The sequence below is a fragment of the Ornithorhynchus anatinus genome, chromosome 1 (genome assembly GCF_004115215.2).
Source record: "Ornithorhynchus anatinus isolate Pmale09 chromosome 1, mOrnAna1.pri.v4, whole genome shotgun sequence".
Lineage (NCBI taxonomy): Eukaryota > Metazoa > Chordata > Mammalia > Monotremata > Ornithorhynchidae > Ornithorhynchus > Ornithorhynchus anatinus.
In genome coordinates, this window is record NC_041728.1 from 135,455,739 (window position 1) to 135,477,895 (window position 22,157).

The 22,157-nt window shown below is 46.6% G+C and overlaps 1 long non-coding RNA gene across 1 annotated transcript; it reads right to left on the reverse strand.

Moving 5' to 3' along the window:
- Nucleotides 1–436: 436 nt before the first annotated feature.
- Nucleotides 437–2,094, reverse strand: LOC114807819. The gene is made up of 2 exons (XR_003755875.2): nt 2,024–2,094; nt 437–546 (listed from the first exon to the last, which is right to left on the reverse strand). It is a non-coding gene; the product is annotated as an uncharacterized LOC114807819 (long non-coding RNA).
- Between the last annotated feature and the right edge of the window lie 20,063 nt (nt 2,095–22,157).

Genomic DNA, 22,157 nt, shown 5'->3' on the forward strand with positions numbered 1-22,157 from the left:
AATACTAGAATTAACGTAGTAGCCATTTGGATGGAGAGGAAAGGGCATATTTTAGCGATGCTATGAAGGGATTTTTTAATGTTATTTCTTAAGCGCTTACTATGCCTGGCACATAGTGAGTTAGATGCAATCTTATCAGATTAGACACAGTTCATGTCCTACATAGGATTCACATTCTTAATCCCCATTTTACACATGAGGTAATTGAGGCACAGAGAAATGAAGTGATTTGCCCAAGGTCACATAGCAGACAAGTGGAAGAGCGGGGATTAGAACCCAGGTCCTTCTGGCTCCCAGGCCTGTGCTCTGTCTACTAAGCCAATCTGCTTCTCAGCAGGTTGAAGCAGAAGGTTGAACCAGCAGGATTTAGTGACAGATCGAATATGTGGGCTGCCTGAGAGAGAGAGAGGTTGATGGTGCCTTCTACAATCATGGGAAATTCAGAGCAAGAACAGAGTTTTTAGAAGGTGTCTGTAAAATAATACATAAATCCGAATCATCAGTGGTCTTTCATCCTAGGTGCTTCTCGCTCCCTCTCGGCTCAATCTGAAAGGCAAATATAGTGATACGTTTCAAAATCCTCCACTTTCAACATTTCTGATCATTCTAATCCTTTACATTTGTCATCTGTTTCACCTACAAATTATGAAAAGATGTCTTTTTCCAGATCTTGATGAATTGTTTGACAGGCTTCAAAAGAGAGAGCTTCTTTACACTTTATTAATGCTGCATTGATTCTGCATCTGCCAAGTTCCACAGGGCTTTCAAAGGAGAGCAAGATATTTTAGAGGTCTTTATTCTCGCCTCCTTCAAATGCCAAAACCAGTGCTGAAAATCTGGGCTAGGACAGGTGATCACTTTTACGAATGACCCGCTAGATTTATTGTTGCAATCCAACATCAGTGAAGGAATATGAGCAAGGCAGGGTAGCACGGCATCGACTGTTCTCCCCCCATTAGACTGAAAGCCCCTCAGTGGGCAGGGACTGTCTCTGTTGCCGATTTGTCCATTCCAAGCGCTTAGTACAGTGCTCTGCACATAGTAAGCGCTCAATAAATACTATTGAATGAATGAATGAATCGCAGGGAGAGATGGGACCCAGCTTGATTTGTAAAATGGGGTTCAATTCCTGTTCTCCCTCCTATTTAGACTGGGATCCCCCTGTGTGACCTAATTATCTTCTATAACAATATTCAATCAATCATATTGATTGAGCACTTACTGAGTGCAGACCACTGTACTAAGCGCTTGGGAAAGTACAATACAGCAGTAGAGAGACAATCCCTGCCCACAATGAGCTCACAGTTTAGAGAGTGTTTTGAGGTGGTGCTTTTTTTTTATTATTACCAGAGTACCTTACATTATTTAGTTATTTACTCCTCATAATAATAGAGATGATGGTATTTGTTAAGCGGTTACTATGAGTCAAGCACTGTGCTAATAAGCATTGGGGTATATACAAAATGACCAGGTAGAACATAGTCCTTGTCCCTCATGGGGCTCACAGTCTTAAAACCCATTTTTCTGATGAGGTAACAGAGGTACAGAGAAATTAAGCGGCTTGCCCAAGGTCACATAGCAGACCAGTGGTGGAACCAGGATTAGAACCAGGTCCTTCTGACTCCCTATCCAGTGGGCCATGGTGCTTTCCTACACTAGAAGAATCTATCCTACAGCTTAGTACACTGACTTTCCTACGGTATTTGTTAAGTGCTTACTATGTGCTAGGCACTGTACTAAGCGCTGTGGTAGATAGAAGCTGGGGTTTGTACAAAATAGCCAGGTTGGACAAAGTCCCTGTCCCACATAGAGCTCGCATTCTTAATCTCCATTTTACAGATGAGGAAGCTGAGGCACAGAGAAGTGAAATGACATGCACAAGGTCGCTTAGCAGACAAGCGACGGGGCCGGGATTAGAACCCAGGTCTTTCTGACCCCTAGACCATAGAGAGTGCTCTCTCCACTAGACCATATTGCTTCTCTGCACATAGTAAGCACTTAAACAAATACCACAGTTACTGACCCCGTTTCCATTCCAGCAGATCTTCACGGCTTCAGGGCTTGGGCGGGCAGCATTGATTTGAAAATGGCAGGTCAGAGGAATATGGAGTCTTTTCAACTGCCATGATTAACGGTCAACCAGAAGGCATTCATTCATTCATATTTACTGAGCGCGTACTGTGTACTAAGCACTTGGGAAAGTACAATGGACACATTCCCTGCTCCCAACGAGCTTACGGTCTTGAGCGGGAGAGAGATATCAATATAAATAAATAAATGACAGCTATGTACCTAAGTGCTGTGGGGCTGAGAGGAGGGAAGAACAAAGGGAGCAAGTCAAGGTGACACAGAAAGGGATGGGAGAAGAGGAAAGGGGGCGGCTAGTCTGGGAAGGCCTCCTGGAGGAGGTGTGGGAGAATACGAGATAATAGAGTCGGTAGACACATTCCCTGCCATAACAAGCATACGGTCTAGGGACGAGCTTACGGTCTGGAGATAGGGGAGTGATAGCGAAGCGCTACCTGGAGAGTGTGAATCTCCCCTTTTGAACCTGAAGAAACAATCCCCGCGAAATACTCTCCTGCTGTGTCAAATCCCCAGAAAGGCTGTTGCAGGGCCCAATGAAGGGACCCAACCTATTTTCTCAAATTAGTTATCGTCTATATAGCCAAAGAGTCCACGGGGTATTCTGCCTTCCGTAACCCCTGCAGTGTTTCAAATAATAATAACTGTGGTATTTGTTAAGCAATTCAAATATGCCCATGCTTGTTAAAAACCCTCCCTTGACCGCATGGCTCCCTCCACTTATTACCCCATTTCCCTCCTACCTCCCACTCCAAACTCCTTGAGAGAGTTGTCTACACCCACTGCCTCCGGTTCCTCTCCTCCAATTCTCTCCTCCCTCCAGATTGGAAGTTCATTATAGGCAGGTAACGTGTCTGCTAATTCTGTTATGTTATACTCTCCCAAGGGCTTAGTACAGTGCTCTAGACTAAGCTCACTGTGTGCAAGGAATGGGTGTTATATTGTACTCTCCCAAGCGCTTAGTACAGTGCTCTGCACACAGTAAGCGCTCAGAAAATACAATTGATTGATCTTCACAGAGTAAGCGCTCAATTAATAACACTGATTGATTGATATCCTCCGATCTGGCTTTCACTCCCGCAGAAACTGCCATCTCGTTCTTGCTGAATTCTACAGCCTCTCTCCATCTTAATCCTCCTCGACCTCCCAGCCGCCTTCCATACTGTCGACCGTCCCCTTTCCCTGGAAATATGATCCAACCCTGGCTTCATTGACACTATCCTCTCCTGGTTCTCTTCGCATCTCTCTGGCCACTCCTTCTCAGTCTCGATCCCGGGCTTCTCCTCCGCCTCCCACTCTCAAACTGTGAGATTCCCTCAAGGCTCAGTTCTGGATCCCCTTCTATTCTCCATCTACGCCCACTCTCTTGGAAAACGCATTCGCTCCTACGGCTTCAACTACCATCTAATAATAAAAATGGTGGTATTTGTTAAGTGCTTACTATGTGCAAAGGACTGTTTTAAGCGCTGGGGGATGCAAGGTGATCAGGTCATCCCACGTGGGGCTCACGGGTTTTAATCCCCATTTTACAGAGGAGGTAACCGAGGCACAGATAGGTTAAGTGACTTGCCCACAGCCACACAGCTGGCAAGCGGCGGAGCGGGATTCGAACCCATGACCTCTGACTCTCAAGCCCGGGCTCTTTCCACTGAGCCACACTGTTTCTCGCATGGATGATTCCCAAACCTACCCAGCTTCGACCTCTCTCCTTTTTTTACCGCCTTGCGTTTCCTCCTACTTGGATGTCTCACCAACATCTCAAACTAAACATGTCCAGAACACGGAACTCCTCATCTTCTCACCCGAGACTGTCCTTCCCTTGACTTTCCCATCACAGTACCACCATCCTCCCTAACTCACAAGCCCATAACCTTGACATTTTCCTCAACTCCTCTCCCTCATTCAACCCTCATATTCAGTGTCATTAAATCCTTTCAGCTCTACCTTCAGGTCATCGCTAAAATCCACATTTTCCTCTCCATCCGAACTACCATCATGCCCATTCAAGCACTTATCGTATGCCACCTGGACTACTTAATCAGCCATTTTGTTGACCTTCCTGACTCCTACGTCTCCCCACTCGAGTCCTTTCTTCAGTCTGCTACCCAGATCATTTTTCTAAAAAAAATTCATTCCATGTCTCCCCACTCCTCAAGAACCTCCAGTGGTTGCCCATTCACCTCCACATCAAACAAGAACTCCTTTGGGTTGGCTTTAAAGCACTCCGTCATCCCTCCCCTTCCTATTTTAGCTTACTGATTGCCAACCACAACCGAACCTGCACACTGTGCTCCTCTGATGCCAAACTGCTCACCGTACTTCCATCTCATCTGTCTCACCGCCAACCCCTTCCCCACATCCTCCCTCTAGCCTGGAACTCCCTCCCCCTTTATATGTAACAGACCCCCACTTGTCCCACCTCAAAGCCTTTTTTGAAATTATTTAATGGTATTTGTTAAATGCTTACTCTGGGTCAATCCTCCCCCGATTAGACCGTAAGCCCGTCAAAGGGCAGGGGCTGTCTCTATCTGTTGCCGACTTGTACATTCCAAGCGCTTGGTACAGTGCTCTGCACATAGTAAGCGCTCAATAAATACTATTGAATGAATGAAAGCATATTGTAAGCACTGGGAGTAGATAGAAGTTAATCAGGCCAAATACAGTTCCTGTCCCGTATTGGGCTCCCAATTTAAGTAGGGAACAGGTATCGAAGCCTTACTAAAGTCACAGCTCCAAGAGGCCTTCTCCAACTAAGTCCAAATTCCCCCTGCTTCCTCTCCCTTCTGCGTCAACTGTACCCTTTAAGCAGTTGATTTTCACCCACCTTCAGTCCCACGACACTTGGGTGCATATCTGTAATTTATTTTAATGCCTATCTTCCCCTCTAGACTCTAAGCTCTTTCTGGGCAGGACAGGCCCTGGGGAGAGTATAGTATCAAAGAGTTGGTAGACACATTCCCTGCCCTCAGTGAGTTTATAATCTAGAGGCGCATCCACAGATGGGACAGCTATCCTAGTTTATAATCTCTGGGAGAGTGATTATATAGTCCACTGCTGTCTTTAATATAGTGGTTTGTGGCATAAACTCCTTAAGGTCCTTCCAGCCCTTCAGTTCTTCAGAAATGCTCAGAGCCAAACAAAATTCTGCCTAATCTGAAAAATACCTGCCCTTTGGTCCCATTTTTGAACTCAATCAATACTATTTATTTGAGCAGCATGGCTCAGTGGAAAGAGCACGGGCTTGGGACCCAGAGGTCATGGGTTCAAATCCCGGCTCCGCCGCTTGTCAGCCGTGTGACTCTGGGCGAGTCACTTCACTTCTCTGTGCCTCAGTTACCTCATCTGTAAAAGGGGAATGAAGACTGTGAGTCCCAAGTGGGACAACCTCATCACCTTGTATCCTCCCCAGTGCTTACAATAGTGCTTTGCACATAGTAAGCGCTTAACAAATGTCATCATTATTATTGGTGTGTGCAGAGTGCTATACTAAGTTGAGAGAGCACACTCCAACCGATTTGGTAGACATGTTCCACAGTGAGTTTAGGGAAGTAGCATGGCCTAGTGGGTAGAGCACGGACCATGAGTCAGAAGGGCCTGGGTTTTAGTTCCGGCTCCACCACCTGTCAGCTGGGTGCCCTGGGCAAGTCACTTCAGCGCTTAACAAATACCGCAATTAAAATTATTATTCTTACAGTCTCTAGGGGGAGACAGAAATTAATACAAATAAATGATTTATAGATCCATTCATTCAATAGTATTTATTGAGCGCTTACTATTCATTCATTCAATAGTATTTATTGAGCGCTTACTATGTGCAGAGCACTGTACTAAGCGCTTGGAACGAACAAGTCGGCAACAGATAGAGACGGTCCCTGCCGTCTGACGGGCTCACGGTCTGATCGGGGGAGACGGACGGGCGAGAACGATGGCGATAAATAGAGTCGAGGGGAAGAACATCTCGTAAAAACCGATGGCGACTAAATAGAATCGAGGCGATGTACAGTTCATCAACAAAATAAATAGGGTAATGAAAACATATACAGTTGAGCGGATGAGTACAGTGCTGAGGGGATGGGAAGGGAGAGGGGGAGGAGCAGCAGAGCACTGTACTAAGCGCTTGGAATGTACAAATTGGTAACAGATAGAGACAGTCCCTGCCCTCTGATGGGCTTACAGTCTAATCAGGGGAAACAGACAGACAAAAACAATGGCAATAAATAGAACTGAGGGGAAGAACATCTCATTAAAACAATAGCAAATAAATAGAATCAAGGTGATGTACATCTAATTAACAAAATAAGTAGGGTGATGAAGATATATACAGTTGAGCGGATGAGTACAGTGCTGAGGGGAGGGGATGGGAGAGGGGGAGGAGCAGAGGGAAAGGGGGGAGAAGAGGGTTTAGCTGCGGAGAGGTGAAGGGCGGGGTAGAGGGATCAGAGGGAAAAGGGGAGCTCAGTCTGGGAAGGCCTCTTGGAGGAGGTGAGCTTTAAGTAGGGTTTCGAAGAGGGGAAGAGAATGAGTTTGGCAGAGGTGAGGAGGGAGGGAGTTCCGGGACAGCAGGAGGACGTGGCCCGGGGGTCGACGGCGGGATAGGCGAGAACGGGGGACGGTGAGGAGGTGGGCCAAAGAGGAGCGGAGCGTGCGGGGTGGGCGGTAGAAAGAGAGAAGGGAGGAGAGGTAGGAAGGGGCGAGGGGATGGAGAGTCTCGAAGCCTAGAGTGAGAAGTTTTTGTTTTGTGCGGAGGTCGATAGGGAACCACTGGAGGTTTTTAAGACGGGGAGTGACATGCCCAGAGTGTTTCTGCAGGAAACACAGCCGGGCAGCGGAGTGAAGAATAGACTGGAGTGGGGAGAGAGAGGAGGAAGGGAGATCAGAGAGCAGGCTGACACAGTAATCCAGCCGGGATATTACGAGAGCCTGTAGCAGTAAGATAGCCATCTTACTATGATCTATGCATAAGCGCTGTAGGGCTGAAGGAGAGGCGAATACCAAATACCCAAAAGAGCACAGATCCAGATGGAGACTGGTGTTTGGAGGTTTCTTCTGTCCTTTCTTAACTATGATAACTCAGGAGTGACTCATTTGGGTCCTAAAAGATGGTTTCTGTATTTCAAGCAGACGAGATTGAGGAATTAGGTTTTCGCCTTTTGTGCAATAAGCCGAGGAAAACCAGAATCTTTTCTAAAGCTCCATAGTTTAAGTAACACCCCTTGCAACATCTTCTGTGGAGAGATTAATTTAGATTTTTGTACTTTGCCTCACTGTGACTCCTTAATCCAGTATAGATTCCAGAGGAATAATACCATTAGAAGATTAGTGCCACACATTGATTTTGAAGGGGGAATAAAGGATTCACTAACCCTGAACTGGCCTAGCCCAAGTAGCTGCTTGTCTTGTCTTATGCCGTCGAGTCTTCTCTGACCCACGGCGACGACCTGGACACCTCTCTCCCAGAACGCCCCACCTCCATCTTCAATCATTCTGGTAGTGGATCCGTAAAGTTTTCTTGGTAAAAATCCAGAAGCGGTTGACCATTTCCTCCTTCCGTGCAGTATATCTGAGTCTCCGCCCTCGACTCTCTCCCGTGCCGCCGCTGCCCAGCACGGGGGAGTTTTTGACTTGTAGCGGATTGCCACTCACTGGCTAGCCACTGGCCAAGCTGGGAATGGAATGGACAGGCCTCTCCTTGACTCTCCCTCCCATAGTCGAGACTGGTAGAGGATTGGAAACTCTCCCGGTGCCACCCTGAGAGGGGCATGTAGTTGCTAGCTAAAGTCAATTGGGAGGATTCCCTCCTACTCTTTGGGAAATCCATTCTAAAGAAAGGGAAGCGCTATTAACCCTCTTCAATTCAGAGCTACCTTTGGAGCAAATTCTGACTTGTTCTTGCAAATATATTTTCTAGGGCTTCATCCTGCCTCTTCTTCTGCTTCAATAACAATGAAAAATGGTATTTTTTAAACCTTTACTATGTGCCAAGCAACTGCACTAAACCCTGGAGTGGATATAAGCAAATCAGATTGGACCCAATCCCCGTCCTACATGGGGCTCAAAGCCTCATTGCCCATTATACAGATAACTGAAGCTCAAAGAAGGAAGTGACTTACCCGAGGTGACACAGTAGACAAGTCCTGGAGCCGAGATTAGGACCTATGATCTTCTGATTCCCAGACCTGGGCTCTACCCACTATAACATGCTATGGGCAGGGAACGTGTCTACCAATGCTGCTTTGCTATAATATTCCAAGCTCCTAGAACAGTGTTCTGCACACAGTAAGTGTTCAATAAATACGATTGATTGATGGATTAATGTCTGTCTTCCCGTTCAGACTGTAAGCTCTTGTGGACAGGGAAGATGTCTACCAACTCTGTTGTGTTGTACTCTTCCAAGAGGTTAGTTCAGTGCTCTGCACACAGTCAGCGCTCAATATATACCACTGATCAATGGATTGGATTGATTTCCCAAAATAACAAAGTAAACTACACATATGCTCAGCTGGTAGTGTCTGTGTTCTGTAAAAACTGCCTTTTTAGTTAAGTTGCTTGAGCAAAGGCAAAATGTGAAGGCCAAGCTTTGTAACTGAGCAAACTGATCAGAACAGTATTCGCACAGATCCTACTCTTCCAGCTGTGGCCAGAAATTATGGCAAACTCCAAAACCACCAATTGTACTTTTCTTCCTAAATGCCTAGAAGTAGGTGGCATCACCTACCCCCCAAAATCCCTGTAATATTGCACTGTTTGTCGTTAATGGTATTTGTTAAGCGCTTACTATGTCCCAGCCACTGCACTAAGCGAAAGGGTGGATACAAGCAAATAGGATTGGACAAAGTTTCTGTCCCACATGGGGCTCACGGTCTCAATTCCCACTTTACAGATGAGGTAAATGAGGCCCAGAGAAGTGAAGTGACTTGCCCAAGGTCATACAGCAGACACGTGATAGAGCTGGGATTAGAACCCATGACCCTCTGACTCCCAGGCCCATGCTCTATCCAGACCCAAGCTGCTTCCTTAGTGAAAATGGAACTAACAGAATGTAAGCTTGTATGGGCAGGGAAGGTGTCTGCTTATTCCGTTGCATGGTATTCTCCCAAGTGTTTAGTACAGTGCTCTGCACATAGTAAGTGCTCAATAAATTTCATTGATTTGATTGATGGTTGAATCAAATTGGTTTACTATGTTTCCCAAAGAATTCTTAGACATTCTTAACACATTCTTGAATAATCAGCTCTCTTATAATTTCTTTTAAGGAAGAGACTTTAAACAGACTATTTTTTAACACACTCTGGTCTTGTCATGTGAAAAACATGACAGTAATTGTGAAATTTTTAAGTGCTTACTATGCACCAAGCACTGTAATAAGCACTGGGGTGGATACAAGGTAATCACTGTCCCTTTTCCATATGTAAGTACGAGGAAAAACAGGTATTTCATCCTCATTTTACAGATGAGGTAACTGAGGCACAGAGAAGTGAAGTGACTTGCCCAAGGTCACACAGAAGACAAGCAGCAAAAGAGGGAGCAGAACCCAGGTACCTTTACTTCCAGGCCCATGATTTTTTTTAAAGAAAGAAAATGGGAGATTAGGAATTCACCCAGAAAAACATCTTACTCCCCAAATTTTTCAACAGAAGTTGGTGTAGAAGGCCAATTTGACACTTTATTTAAGTTTATTTTAAATAATTATGATGGGTAATAAAAATAATAGTCAATGGGGCATTTAAGTACTAACTATGTCCCAACCACTGTACTAAGCTCTGGGGTAGATACAAGTTAATCATGACCCCGTGGGCCTCACAGTCTAATTAAGTGGGAGAAAAGTTATCGAAATCCCGTTTTGCAGGTGAAGGAACTGAAGCACCGAGAAGTTAAGTGCCTTGCCCAAGGTCACACAGCTGGCACGTGGTGGAGCCGGGATTTGTTGAGTCCTTACTATGTGTCAACCACTATTCCAAGCATTTGAGTAGATACAGATAATCCAATAGAACACAGTTCCTGTCCCACATGGGGCTCATGATCTAACAGTAATAAAAATTGTGGTGTTTAAGTGCTTATTATGTGTCAAACACTGTTCTAAGCTCTGGGGATGATAAAAGATAGTCGGGTCAGACACATCCCCTGTACTCGTCCGCTCAACTGTATATATTTTCATTACCCTATTTATTTTGTTAATGAAATGTACATCGCCTTGATTCTATTTAGTTGCCATTGTTTGACTCTATTTATCGCCATCGTTCTCGTCCGTCCGTCTCCCCCGATTAGACCGTAAGCCCGTCAAACGGCAGAGACTTTCTCTATCTGTTGCCGGCTTGTTCATTCCAAGCGCTTAGTACAGTGCTCTGCACATAGTAAGCGCTCAATAAATACTATTGAATGAATGAATGAATGAATGAATCCCTGTCCCAAATGGGACTCACAGTTTAAGTAGGAGGGAGAACCAATATCGGATCCCCATTTTACCGATGAGGTAACTGGGTCTTAAAGAAGCTGAGTGACTTACCCAAGGTCACACAGCAGGCAAGAGGCAGAGCTGGGATTAGCACCCACAGCTTCTGACTCTAGGCCCATGCTCTCTTATCATACTTTTCGATTTTAAACTCCCTGATGCAAGTGTTAGTTGAAGTGATTTCCAGCAAAAAGTTAATGCTCAACTCTTTTTCTATGAATGTAGCTTCAACTTACTTTATTAAAATAACTCAGGGCTAAATCAACTAATTTAAAGAACTATTCTGGGTTTGTCATAGCAGCTTATAAGAGTTGGAAAGTCCTTATTGGTTAAATTTACGCAGGAAGATCATCCCCTTTCTGCTAGTCACTTTCTTGACCGGGTTTTCTGTTGAATTCACGCAAGGCCTAGAAACTATTAATTACGGAAGCTAACGAGAAAACAGCCCAGCTGGAAGATCACCGTGATTCTGCGGTGTTTGTGATGCTGCACTATCTGTGTCTGCTTTTTGTTATATTGCACTTTCCCAAGCGTTTAGTACAGATCTCTTCACACAGTAAGTGCTCAATAAATACAATCGAATAGTTGAATGAATTAAAACATGCTCTGACTTTGTATGACCCGAGCGGAGCAGCTCGATGCACTTAATGCCTCCTGCCCAGCTGAAGCAACGATGCTGGGCTTTTGGTCCACGCCCAAAGCCTGCGGGACCTCACTAATAACTGTGGTATTTATGAAGCACCTACTCTATGCCAAGCATTGTACTAAGTACTGGGGGAGATACAAGATCATCAGGTCCCACATGGGGCCCACAGCCTAAGTAGGAGGGAAGGCAGGTATTGAATCCCCATTTTGCAGATGAGGGAACTGAGGCACAGAGAGGTTAAATTATTATTGTTACTGTGGCCGTCGTCGTCGTTAAGCGTATGCTATGTGCAAGCCCTGAACTAAGCACTGGGGAAGATGTAAGATCACCAGAGAAGCAGCGTGGCTCAGTGGAAAGAGCACGGGCTTTGGACTCAGAGGTCATGGGTTCGAATCCCGGCTCGGCCACTTGTCAGCTGCGTGACTTTGGGCGAGTCACTTCACTTCTCGGTGCCTCGGTTACTTCATCTGTAAAATGGGGATAACGACTGTGAGCCCCACGTGGGACCACCCGATTACCTTGTATCTACCTCAGTGCTTAGAACAGTGCTCGGCACACAGTAAGCGCTTAACAAATACCAACCGGGTCCCTGGCGCGCGGAGGGACCTGAACCGAGGACGGCCACCTGGAAGGGTCCGGGAGGGGGTGGGCCCTCATATACTTTCCCAAGCTCTGCCCATGGGAAGTGTTTAATAAATAATTCGAACGAATGAATTAATAGTAGCCGTCAAACGGCAGGGACCGTCTCTATCTGTTGCCGACTTGTTCATTCCGAGCGCTTAGTACAGTGCTCCGCACATAGTAAATGCTCAATAAATAGTATTGAATGAATAGTAATGATTGTGCTATTTGTTAAGCACTTACTGTGTGCTTACCAAGCGCTGGGGTGGATACAAGCAAATCAGGTTAGATGCAGTCCCTATCCCACCTGGGCTCACTGTCTAAATCCCCATTTTACAGATGAGGTAACTGAGGCACAAAGAAGTTAAATCGCTTGCCCAAGGTCACATAGCAGACAAGCGGCAGAGCTGGGATTAGAGAAGCAGTGTGGCTCAGTGAAAAGAGCGTGGGCTCCGGGAATCAGAGGTCATGGGTTCGACTCCCGGCTCTGCCGCCTGTCAGCTGTGTGACTGTGGGCAAGTCACTTCACTTCTCTGGGCCTCAGTCACCTCATCTGTAAAATGGGGATTATCTGTGAGCCTCACGTGGGACAAACTGATTCCCCTGTATCTGCCCCAGCGCTTAGAACAGTGCTCTGCACACAGTAAGCGCTTAACAAATACCAACATTATTAACCCATGACCTGGGGACTCCCAGGCCCGATCCACTAAACCATGCTGCTTCTCTGGAGGGACGACAGGTGACGAATCCCCATTTTTCAGATGACGGAACTGAGACACAGAGAGGTAAATTATTATTATAGTGCTTGGAATATACAAATCGGCCACAGTTCCTGCCCACTGAAGGGCTTACAGTCTCATACTTAGCTTTCAGTGGATCAAAACTATTAAAAGGAGAAGGAACCGTAGACGTCACACGTCTGAGTTAGGGAAAGTGGCTTTACGGAGAATTTGGGAAAATGGGTTTACTGTACTGGATTCGGGGCACGTGGAGTGTTTTTAGATTTGCAAGAGACCAGATTGGTTTTGGCCCTCGTTGGGGTACGTCTTCGCTGTTAGACTGTGTACTCGCTGTGGACTATTCTGTTATATCGCACTCTCAGCGTCGCTCAGTGGAAAGAGGCCGGGCTTGGGAGTCAGTGGTCATGGGTTCTAATCCCGGCTCTGCCGCTCGTCAGCTGTGTGACTGTGGGCGAGTCACTTCACTTCTCTGGGCCTCAGTTCCCTCATCTGTAAAATGGGGATGAAGACTGTGAGCCTCACGTGGGACCACCTGATGACCCTGTTTCTACCTCAGCGCTTAGAACAGTGCTCTGCACCTAGTAAGCGCTTAACAAATACCAACATTATTATTATTGTTATTATTATCATTATTATTATTACACTGGTTAAACTCTTACTATGTGACAAGCACTGTACTAAGTGGTGGAGTGGGTAAGATAATCAGGTTGGACAAAGTCCCTGTCCCAGTGAGCTTTAGAGTCTAAACCCCATTTTATAGATGAGGAAACTGAGGCATGGGGTTCAGTGACTTGTCCAGGTCTGTGCTCTTTCCTCTAAGCCAAACCGCTTCCCAAGTTAAGCAAAGAAGCAGCGTGGCTCAGTGGAAAGGGCACGGGATTGGGAGTCAGAGGTCACGGGTTCAAATCCCGGCTCTGTCACCTGTCAGCTGTGGGACTGTGGGCAAGTCACTTAGCTTCTCTGTGCCTCAGTTACCTCATCTGTAAAATGGGGATTAAGACGGCGAGCCTCATGTGGGACAACCTAATTACCCTGTATACCCCAGCGCTTAGAACAGTGCTCTGCACATAGTAAGCGCTTAATAAATTATTAACATTATTATCGTTATTATTAAGTGAGTTTCCCCTCCTAATTTAGCAGGTAAGTGGCGGAACCGGGATTAGAAGCCAGGTGCTCTGGCTCCCAGGCCAGCGGTCTTTCCGCTAGGCCAAAGTGCTGCTCCGTAGCTGGACGGGAGTCCTCAGGGCTGAGCCAAGGCTGCTCTGGCTCCTGGATTTATTAGTTGGTGTGACGTGGCCACTTCTCAGATCTCTTGGTGAGCTACTACCAAAATAATAATAATGATAATATTTGTTAAGCGGACACTGTGCTAAGCACCGGGGTAGATACAAGATGATCTGGTTGGATACAGTCCCGGTCCTACACAGGGGTCCCGGTCTTAATTTTACACAAGTGAACCGAGACTCAGAGAAGTGAGATGACTTGACCAAGGTCAAACATCAGACAAGAGGTGGACCCAGGACTAGAAGCTAGGTCCCTCTGACGCCGATGCCCACGGTCTAGGCACCGAGAAGCAGCGTGGCTCAGCGGAAAGAGCACGGGCTTGGGAGTCAGAGGTCATGGGTTCGAATCCCTGCTCCGCCACTTGTCAGCTGGGTGACCTTGGGCAAGTCACTTCACTTCTCTGGGCCTCGGTTCCCTCATCTGTAAAATGGGGGTGAAGTCTGTGAGCCCTACGTGGGACAACCTGATTACCTTGTATCTACCCCAGCGCTTAGAACGGTGCTCGGCACATAGCGAGAGCTTAACAAATACCAACTAGGCCATGCTGTTTCCCTACTGAGTACTTACTGAGCGCTGCATTAATTCTGCTCTCTAATTGCCCTCATTCCCCCTCCTCAGAGGACTCTGCCTGAATGCCGTGGATCCGGAGGCCAGTTAGCCGACCGGACCCGTGTCCCCTGGTTTCTCTGGCTGCTGCTCGAACAGAACCGGAAGTGTCTTCCTCAAAGGTGGGGCCTGGGGCTCTCATTCGTTCATTCATTCTGTATGCAGAGCACTGTACTGAGCGCTTGGGAAAATCCAACAATTAACAGTGACATTCCCTGCCCACGACAAGTTCACAGTCTAGAGGAGGGGAGACAGATATCGATACAAATAAACAAAATGAGAGATATGGACAGAAATGCTTTGGGGCTGGGAGGGGGAAGAGCAAAGGAATTAAGAAAATGACAGAAGGTGCAGAAGAGTTTGGGGACTGGGAAGGGAGGAAGAGCAAAAGGAGCAAGTCAGGGTGAGGCAGAAGGGAGTGGGAGATGAGGAAAAGTGGGGCTTAATGTGTGGGAAGCCCCCTCGGAGGACGTGTGTCTTCAGTGAGGCTTTGAAGCCGGGGAGAGTGGTTGTCTGTCGGCCCTGAACCGCTCTGGCTTCCCTGCATTCACGCTCCCCTCAGCACTGAAGGTCTTAAAATGTCCGTTCCCCAATCAATCAACCAATCAGTGGTGTTTATTGACCACTGACTGTGTGCCGAGCACTGTACTAAGTGCTTGGGAGAGTACGACAGAGCTGGTAGGCACATTCCCTGCCCACGGTGAGCTACAGGTCGACCAAAATGTCTCCCGTCTAGGGAGCTTCCCGGTCACTGGATTCCCCTCACTGCATCTCTCACGCCGAGGATTCAACAAACGCGATGCCACTGACAGGAGGCCTCCAGGAGAGGCGACGGCTCGGACCGTCAGTCAGTCGGTCAGTCGTATTTATTGAGCTCTTACTGTGTGCAGAAAACTATACTAAGCGCTTAGGAGTATACAATATAGTAATAGGACACATACCCTGCCCACAACGAGTTTACAGTCTAGAGGGGGAGACGGATAACAACACCCCGGCTGCGCCACGTGTCCGCTGTGTGACTTGGGGCAAGTCACTTAACTCCTAAGTGCCTCAGTTATCTCATCTGGAAAATGGGGATTAAGACCGTGAGGCCCCTGTGGGACTATATTCAACCCAATTACCTTGTAATAATAATAATAATAATGTTGGTATTTGTTAAGCGCTTACTACGTGCAGAGCACTGTTCTAAGCGCTGGGGGAGATACAGGGTCATCAGGTCCTCCCACGTGAGGCTCACAGGCTTAATCCCCATTTTACAGATGAGGGAACTGAGGCACAGAGAAGCGAAGTGACTTGCCCCCAGTCACACAGCTGAGGAGTGGCAGAGCAGGCATTCGTGTACCTACCCCGGAACTTAGAACAGTGCTTGGCACATAGTAAGTGCTTAACATTATTACCCTATTCATTACCCTATTTATTTTGTTAATGAGGTGTACATCCCCTTGATTCTATTTATCGTGATAACGTTGTCTTGTTTTTGTTTTGTTCTGTTTTGCTCTGCCCTCGGTCTCCCCCGTTTAGACTGTGAGCCCGTCGTTGGGCAGGGACGGTCTCTATCTGTTGCCGAATTGTACATTCCAAGCGCTTAGTAGAGTGCTTTGCACATAGTAAGTGCTCAATAAATACTACTGAATGAACAGGTACCATGATAATTATTATTGATTATTATTATCAATGTAAATAAATTACAGATACGTACTGAAGTGCTGGGGGGCTGGGAGGAGGAGATGAATAAAGGGAGCGAGTCAGGGCAATGCAGAAGGGAGATTGAAGGAAAGGAAAAGAGGGTTCTTACCCCAGAGGCTAGTGAGTAATTCCCTGGAACAATAGTTGCTACAGAGAGAGCAGCTGTGTGGTCTAGTGGAAAGAGCACAGGCCTAGGAGTCAAAGGACTCTGCTTCCACTTGCCTGCTGTGTGACCCTGGACAAGTCATTTCTCAGTGTCACAGTTTTCTCCTCTGTAAAATGGGGATTCAAACCCCCTAGACTGTTGGTTGTGGGCAGGGAATGTGTCTACCAACTCTGTTATATTATACTTCACTCATTCATTCAATCATATTTCTTGAGCACTTACTGTGCAGAGCACTGTACTAAGTGCTTGGGAAGTACAATTCAGCAACACTGGACACAGTAAGCACTCAGTAAATACAAATTATTGATTGATTGTGATCGACTGATTGACCATTCTCCACCTTAGACTCTGAGCCCCATGTTAATAATGTTTGTATTTGTTAAGTGCTTACTATGTGCAGAGCACTGTTCTAAGCGCTGAGGTAGATACGGGGTAATCAGGTTGTCCCACCTGAGGCTCACAGTTAATCCTCATTTTACAGATGAGGTAACTGAGGCACAGAGAAGTGAAGTGACCTGCCCACGGTCACACAGCTGACGAGTGGCGGAGCTGGGATTCGAAACCATGATCTCTGGCTCCCAAGCCCGGGCTCTTTCCACTGAGCCCCATGTTGGGCAGGGATTGTGTCTGACATGCTGATGATGGTATATATGAAGTGCTTACTATGTGCCAAGCACTTTTCTAAGCCCTGAGCACTGACATGATTAACTTGTATCTACCCCAGTACTTAAGTAATAATAATAATAATAATGTTGGTATTTGTTAAGCGCTTACTATGTGCCGAGCACTGTTCTAAGCGCTGGGTGGACATAGGGGAAGCAGGTCGTCCCACGTGGGGCTCACAGTCTTAATCCCCATTTTACAGATGAGGGAAGTGAGGCACAGAGAAGTGAAGTGACTTGCCCACGGTCACACAGCCGACAAGTGGCAGAGCTGGGATTCGAACTCATGAGTCCTGATTCCAGGGCCCGTGCTCTTTCCACTGAGCCACGCTGCTTACTTGGTGCAGAGAATTTGTTTGTTGCCGAACTGTGCTTTCCAAGTGCTTAGTACAGTGCTCTGCACGCGGTAAGCACTCAATAAAGACAACTGAATGAAGGAATGAACGAAGTACAATATAACAGAGTTATTTTTCTTTGGAAACATTTAGCCCATGTTTCCCCACCCCTCAAGAACCCCCAGTGGTTGCCCATCCACCTCTGCATCGAACAGAAACGCCTCACTGTCGGCTTCAAAGCATTCAGTCACCTTGCCCCCGACGTACCTCACCTCGCCACTCTCCTTCTGCAACGTGGCTCAGTGGAAAGAGCCCGGGCTTTGGAGTCAGAGGGCATGGGTTCGAATCCCGGCTCGGCCACTTGTCAGCTGGGTGACTCTGGGCAAGTCACTTCGCTTCTCGGTGCCTCAGTTACCTCATCTGTAAAATGGGGATTAAGACTGTGAGCCCCAAGTGGGACAACCTGATTCCCCTGTGTCTCCCCCAGCGCTTAGAACAGTGCTCGGCACAGAGTAAGCGCTTAACAAATACCGACATTATTATATTATTACGATTAACCCAGCCCGCACGCTTTGCTCCTCTAATGCTAATCTTCTCACTGTACCTCCGTCTCGTCTATCTCACGGCTGACTTCTCGCTCAAGTCCTGCCTCTGGCCTGGACCGTCTTCTCTCCTCACATCAGCCACGCGATTGCTCTCCCGGCCTTCAGAGCCTTATCGAGGGCACGTCGCCTCCGAGAGGCCTTCCCTGACTGATCCCTCTTTTCCATTTCTTCAACTCCCTTCTGAGTCGCCCTCACTTGCTCTTTACTCATCCCCCCTCCCAGCCCCACAGCACTTACATACATAACTGTCATTTTATTTATATTCATGTCAGTCTCCCCCTCTAGATTTTAAACTGGTTGTGGGTATGGAATATGTCTACTGTATTGTTATATTGTACTCTCCCAAAGGCTTAGTACGATGCTCTGCACACGGTAAGCGCTCAATAAATATGATTGACTATGAAAGCAAGCTTCGTCTTGCTGCCTACTCCCACGCTGGCCCGTCTCTAAAATTCCATACACTTTCATGCATGACATGATGGGTTGAATGGCCTGTGTCTGGGACTGTGTCAGGGACTGTGTCTAATTCCCATATTTTTTTTTAATGGTGTTGATTAAGCACCTCCAGGCACTGTACTAAATACCAGGGTGTAGAGAAGGTAATCAGTTTGGACACATTCTGTGTCCCACATGGGCCTCTCGGTCTCCATCTACATTTGAGAGATGAGATAAATAAGGCACGGAGAAGTGAAGTGACTTGCCCAAGGTCACGCAGCAGACAAATGGTGGATCTGGGATTAGAATCCGGGTCCTTCCGACTCCTAGGCCTGTACTCTATCCACTAGGCCACGCTGCTTCTCACCCATGTATTCGCTCCAAACACTTAGTAGTGCTTTGCCCACAGTAAGTGCTTAATAAATACTATCACTAATACTTTATTATTACCCCTCCTACTTTATTACCGGTAATTATTCCCTTGAAAAATTCCCAAATTTAGGGACTGGGAAGCCATAGGCTATAAACTCCAGGCGGGCAGGGAACGTGTCCTCCGACTCTGTTGTGCCGCACTCTCCCAAGTGCTTAATACAGTGCTTTGCACACAGTAAGCATTCGACAAATGCCGATGAACCTCCAACTCTTTTCCTAGAAAAGGAGAAAGACAATCCCTCCTTTAAAACTTCGAGAGAGAATCGGCGTCTGTTTCCTGATCCATAAACAATCCTCAGATCCCAACAAACTCCACGTGTGGAAAAAGAGTGGAACTAATGTACTCCTCGCCCGGCAGTCAGACACTAAGTTCCTAACTGGGGCCAGGGGCAACTCGGTCACATTTGGTGTTGAGCGAAGGCTCAAGTGACTTCCCCACCCTGCCCTCCAAAAGCGCCTCTGTTGGAAAAAAACAAACTTCTTTTGCCAAACATTTTTTTACTCCCGATTTTGAAACCCATGTTTATTTTAAGGGAGATCTAATCCATACGTTTCTGATTAATTTGCACGTAATGCATCAAAATGTTTTCAAATAAAAATTTTTGAGTTTTCCTCCCTGCGTCATTTTTTTTTTTTTGGCCCCAGAATTTAGAGGAAAAAGGCAGGAGAGTTTTTATGAAGTTTAAGGTGTCCTAGTTTGCTAATTCCACAGTTTCAACCTCTCCTACCTGTGTCTGTCCCGGCCTGATTCACTAACCATTTTCCTGCTCGTGTGTCTAGTTACGCGGAAGACAAACAGCGTGGCCCAGTGGATAGAGCATGGATAGAGAGTCAGAAATGCAGTGGAAAGAGCACGGGTTTAGGAGTCAGAGGTCATGGGTTCAAATCCCGGCTCCTGCACCTGTCAGCTGTGTGACTTTGGGCAAGCCACTTCACTTCTCGGTGCCTCAGTTCCCTCATCTGTAAAATGGGGATTAAGACTGTGAGCCTCACGTGGGACAACCCGCTTCCCCTGTATCTACCCCAGCCCTTAGAACAGTGCTCGGCACATAGTAAGCGCTTAACAAATGCCAGCGTTATTATTATTACCCGGATTCTAATTCTGGCTCTGTCACTTGTTACTGTGTTACTTTGGGCCAGTCACTTTCTTCTCTGTGCCTCAGTTATCTCATCTGTAAAAAACCGTGAGCCCCCAGGGACAGTGTCCGACCTGATAAGCTTGCACGAAGCTACCCCAGTGCTTAGTCCAGTGCCCGGCACACACTAGGCACTTGACAATTTTACCACAAAAAAGCTCTGTATTTTTTGTTACGTTTTTCTCTGTTTTGCTTTTCCTTGCTTTTTTTTGCATTTCCCCTGGTTTTCACAAATGGAAAAAACCAGCCCCTTCCTAACCTACTCAGGGTAGTCACTCCCAAGTATGTTAAATGACTCATCCCATGCCTGACACTGGTCACATGCAATGGTAACGAATCCCTCCTTTTCCTACCCTGTTCTCCCTCCCTATTGCATCACCCATTGCATTACTTGAATCCCTACTCCCTAAGCACATAAGCACTCATCCCACTCCCACAGCACTTTGCACACACACCCAAAAAAGTTGGTATTTGTTAAGGGCTTACTATGTGCAGAGCGCTGTTCTAAGCGCCGGGGTAGATACAGGATAATCAGATTGTCCCACGTGAGGCTCCCGGTCTTAATCCCCATTTTCCAGATGAGGGAACTGAGGCCCAGAGAAGTGAAGTGACTCGCCCACAGTCACACAGCTGACAAGTGGCGGAGCAGGAATTCGAACCCATGACCTCTGACTCCCAAGCCCAGGCTCTTTCGATTGAGCCGTGCTGCTTCTCTAGTAAGTACTCAATAAATAGGATTGATTGATTAATGGTATTTATTGAGCTCCCACCAGGTGCGGTGTCCTGTACTAAGGACCGAAAAATAAGATGTTCTTTTTTTATGATATTTGTCAGCATTTGCTATGTGCCAGACCCTGTACTAAGAGCTAGGATAGATGCAAGATCATCTCCCAAAGTACAGTGCTCTGCACATAGGAAGAGCTCAATAAATATGATTGATCGACTGATTGAAAATGAATGTGATTGATTGGACGCAGTCACTGTCCCACATAGGGTTCGCAGTTTTAATCCCCATTTACAGATGAGGTATCTGAGGCCAGAGAGGTTAAGCGACTTGCCCAAGGTCACACAGCAGACTAGTGGCAGAGCTGGGATTAGAATTCAGGTCCCCTGAATCCCAGGCCTGTGCTCTTTCCACTAGGCTACGTTACCTCTCTTTTCTTTTCTGGGGAAGCGGCGTGGCTCAGTGGAAAGAGCCCGGGCTTGGGAGTCAGAGGTCATGGGTTCGAATCCCGGCTCTGCCACTTGTCAGCTCTGTGACTGTGGGCAAGTCGCTTCACTTCTCTGGGCCTCAGTTACCTCATCTGGAAAACGGGGATTAACCGTGAGCCTCAGGTGGGACAACCTGATGACCCCGTATCTCCCCCAGCGCTTAGAACAGTGCTCTGCACATAGTAAGCGCTTAACAAATCCCAACATTATTATTATTATTATTCTTTTCCCAGAAGGAGTTTACACTCTAAGAAAGAATGTGTGCACAACTATTTTAGTAGTAGTAACAGTCTTTATTAAGCACTTGCTGTGTGCAAAGTCCCGTGGGCTGGGAACGTGTTTACCAATTCTGTTGTATCGTACTCGCCCGAGCTCTTAGAACAGTGCTCGATAAATACTAGTGAGTACTAATCCTATACTGTGGGAAGCAGCGTGGCTGAGTGGAAAGAGCACGGGCTGGGGAGTCAGAAGTCATGGGTTCGAATCCCGGCTCCACCACTTGTCAGCTGTGTGACTGTGGGCAAGTCACTTCACTTCTCTGCGCCTCAATTACCTCATGTGTAAAATAGGGATTAAGACTGCGAGCCTCACGTGGGACAACGTGATTACCCTGCGTCTACCCAGGTGCTTAGTGCTCTGCACATAGTAAGCGTTTAACAAATACCAACATTATTATTATACTGGTACTCATAGTAAGTACTCAATAAAAACTATACATTGATTGATTACTAAGCACTGAGAAAAAATACACAGGTTAGAATTAGACCCACTGTCTGGCCGGCAACAGGTTCACAATCTAAGATTAAGCGCTCAGTATAGTCCAAGAGGTTAGTACAGTGTTCTGCACCCAGTAAGTGCTCAATAAATACGATCGAATGAATGAATAAGCGGGGAAAGCCGAAATGGGCAACAGATATATAAGAAGCATGAGACACAAAGTCAGTGATAAATGCAAAAAATAAAACCAAAAAGAGCTATGGGATACTCTGGCTAAAGAAGCAGAGTTTCAGAATTTTCAGTCTAGAATGGGAGACTCAAATAATAGGAGTTAGAAAAA